Genomic DNA, 3709 nt, shown 5'->3' with positions numbered 1-3709 from the left:
ACCCACATCCCATGAGCGAATTAAAAATAATCCCACCTGAGTCCTTTTATTTCAAATGCTCTCAATCGAGGATGGTCTTGGCGATCCAACTCTCACAGGACTACGTCGTTAGCGGCCAGACATAGGACTTCAGGAGATTGTAATCGAGATGCTGTGGGTACGCCCATACTAATTTTTTTTGATTCCTTCGTGGGGTGTGGGCATCGCTGGCAAGGCCAGCATCTGTTTCCCATTCCTAATTGCCCCTCGAACTGAATGACTTGCTAGGGCAGTTTAAGAGTCAGCTGCGTCGACGTGGGGGTCTGAAGTCACGTGTAGGCCAGACTGGGTAAGGACGGTCAGATTTCCATCCCTAAAGGGACATTAATGAACCAGATGGGTTTTTTTTACAGCGATCGATGATAGTTGCCATGGTCACCATTGCTGAGATGAGCTTTTGTAAAAAAAATTTCAAGTTTCACTAGTTGAACTTTAATGCCACTGCTTGCTGTGATGGAACCGTGTCCCCAGAGCGTTAGCCTGGGGCCTCTGGATGTCATTTGTACGCAGAAATCTATCGATTTCCGTCTTGAACCTGCTCAATGATCGAACTTCTCTTGCGCAGAGAGTTCCAAAACCTCAGAGCCACCGGGGCTGTACACTTTTATATGCTGTGGGAACCATAGTCGATGATGCCCTCGCCCAGAAAAGCACTGGGGAAACCTGGGCATCGGACAGCGAGGCGAGAGACGCCTTGCAGAAATACCACAGCCCCCCCCCCCCCAAAAAGAATTTGGCGATCGAAAGAGAAAAATTCAATCGGAGCATCCAAAGGACAGGGGAGTCCCTCGATTCCCTCCTTAACGACCTGCATCGGTGAGCAAGTACTTGCAGTTACGGAGCCTTAAAACACAAATTCAGTCGTTGATGGTGGGCTCTCGATGACGAGCTGTCGGTACATTTGCAATCGAAACAGGATTTGTCCCTCGAGAAGGCCAAACAGATCGCGAGTCAGGCTGAGTCGATACACCAACATCGCAACCATTCTTGTGAATCTTTTCCACTCTCTCTCTCTCTCTCTCTCTCTCTCTGAAGTCTTCACATCCTCCCTAAAGTGCGGTGCCCAGAACGGGACACAATACTCCAGTTGGGGCTGAGCCAGTGTTTTATGCAGGTTTAACATAACCTCCTTGCTCTTGTACTCTACGCCCCTATTAATAAAGCCCAGGATACTGGATGCTTTATTAACCGCTCTCTCTCTCAACCTGTCCTGCCACCTTCAGTGATCTGTGCACATATACCCCCGGGTCCCTCTGCCCCTGCCCCCCGCTTTGCAGTCGTCCCCGTCATTTTAAGTCGTCTCTCCGCGTTCTTCCTCACCAAGTTCAGAAGCGGCTGCGTTCCAACCTGCCAAGATAGCTGGGTGATCCATCGACTGGGCAGAGGCGAAACGTTAAGTGGGCCTGCCAAAAGCCAAAATTAGCAAGATGTACTCCCCGTTCCCGATCGGTGTGAACTAGATGAAAGTAATGGGGGTGGGGTGGGCTGAGAGGCCCTCGAGGTTCTGAATAACGGAATTCAGCTTGTGCCATCGTGGGTCACTGGCCCCACAGGGCGCAGCCCACCCAAGAAACTCAGCCTGGGCTTGACAAGAGTCATGCCATGGTGGGCACCCTTAATAACACACTACGGGCAGGACGGTGGCGTAGCGGTAATGCCGCTGGACATTGAACGGAGGAGTTGTTTGGCCTGCAGCCGGCGCAGGTCAGCGTTGCAGATGGGCTAACTGGCTTACGGGGCCTTGGCGTGAGTTGGGGTGCGGCGGCAGGAGGACTTTGGATGATATCAAGTTTATGGAGTGTGGAGGGTGGGGGAGCATTGCAATAATTGGAGTCGGGAAGATACAGCGGGGTTAGATACAGAGTAAAGCTCCCCCTACACCGTCCCCATCAAACACTCCCAGGACAGGTACAGCACGAGGTTAGATACAGAGTAAAGCTCCCCCTACACCGTCCCCATCAAACACTCCCAGGACAGGTACAGCACGGGGTTAGATACAGAGTAAAGCTCCCCCTACACCGTCCCCATCAAACACTCCCAGGACAGGTACAGCACGAGGTTAGATACAGAGTAAAGCTCCCTCTACACTGTCCCCACCAAACACTCCCAGGACAGGTACAGCACGGGGTTAGATACAGAGTAAAGCTCCCTCTACTCTGTATCGATTATGGGAGCTGAGCTCTGTCGCTGCAGCCGGTCCTGTGGTGGCCTTGAAAGCTGCTTCTTATCAGCGTCCATTGGCGCCGGGGCAGCTGCTGGTCCCAGTCATTTTCCCGTGGGGCGCGCAGGTCTGGCGAGGGTGGCCTGTCCCCCAGCCAGCGCCAGCGGCTCGAGACGTGCGGCATTAATCACTCCGCGGGTGACGTGCGGGCGCGATAAGCCTCGCCGGCCCCGGTATATCAAGCTGAGGGAGCTGCCGACCGTGCATCAGTCGCCTCTCCCGGAACCTGGAAGGATGGGTGGATCCCCGGCCTCGCTGCTGCTGTCGGCCCTGCTGCTGTCGGGCGCGCTGGCCCAGTGCCCTGAACCCAGCACCCTGCGAGACGTGGACGGCGTGAGGGTGTGCGCCCGCCTCTACCAGGAGAGCAGCGTGATCTACGACCGCTGCTGCGCCGGAGGCTACTTCGACATCATCAGCCCGGCCGACGTGCCCTCCATGGAGCGCGCCTGGAATGACCGGGTCTCCTCGCTGGTGGTGGGGCCCCGCTGCCAGCTCACCGTCTGGAACAAGCGCAACAAGCTGGGCAACCGCCGCACATTCCGCACTGGCATCCAGTACCGCCTGGTGGAGTCGGGCAAGGGCCTCTTCGGCAACTGGGACAACTCCATCTCCTCGTACTACTGCACCTGCAGCTGAGCGCCCGGCTCTCCCAGCCTCGCCAGCCTCCCATCGCCGTCGCTCAGCCTCTTTTCGTACCCCGCCTGGGCCGCCGACCCCCCACAACCTCGCCAGCCTCCATCACCAATCGCTCGCCTCTTTTCGTACCTGCCTGGGGCGCCGACCTCTCGATCTCCGCTGGTGCCAACATGATGTCGTTCCCTCAGATGGTTCGTTGGAAAGACTCGGGTCCCGTCTCTCTCTCTCTCTCTCTCTCTGTAAGCTTGGCAAAGACTTTGAATTAAACGTCACCTGCTTCATCCCGCTCCGTCTCCTGGTGTGTGTGTGTGTGTGTGTGTGTGTGTCGTAGTGTTGCCTCGTCCGCCCCTTGGGGTTCGAGGTTTCGGAGCTCGCGCCGACGGATTTAGACCCCTCTCTCTCTCTCTCTGGCGCCGCGATCCCTCTCCCTCTCCTTTCCCGAGGCTCAGCTCCGGATTATCAGCTGTGCCCCCGCCCCCAGCCCAGCCTATTTGAGGCTGCGTTCGGAGTTAGCTCGGGGGTGGTGGCGGGGGGGGGCACCTGGCTCCTGAATCCCACTTGACCCGACGGCCCTGAACCTTTGAGGGAAAAGACAAACAGGAGGAGGCCCCATTCGGCCCCCTCCTCTCTCTCGAGCCTGTTACACAGGAACAGGAGGCCATTCAGTCCCTCTCGAGCCTGTTACACAGGAACAGGAGGAGGCCCATTCAGCCCCCTCCTCACTGGAGTCAGGGAGGGTCCCAGAGGACTGGAAAATCGCTAATGTAACCCCCCCTGTTTAAGAAGGGAGTGAGGCAAAAGACTGGAAATTAC

The 3709-nt window shown here is 56.5% G+C and overlaps 1 pseudogene across 1 annotated transcript; it reads left to right on the top strand.

The window, feature by feature from the left end:
* Positions 1-1048: 1048 nt before the first annotated feature.
* Positions 1049-3176, top strand: LOC144675317 (syncollin pseudogene; annotated as a pseudogene). The gene has a single exon (XR_013574925.1). The product of XR_013574925.1 is annotated as a syncollin pseudogene (transcript).
* The last annotated feature ends 533 nt before the right edge of the window (positions 3177-3709 follow it).

This window comes from Cetorhinus maximus, unplaced genomic scaffold, assembly GCF_964194155.1.
Source record: "Cetorhinus maximus unplaced genomic scaffold, sCetMax3.hap1.1 HAP1_SCAFFOLD_945, whole genome shotgun sequence".
Classification (NCBI taxonomy): domain Eukaryota; kingdom Metazoa; phylum Chordata; class Chondrichthyes; order Lamniformes; family Cetorhinidae; genus Cetorhinus; species Cetorhinus maximus.
The sequence above is the reverse complement of the archived record's forward strand: the minus strand, read 5'-3'. Positions and strand labels throughout refer to the sequence as shown.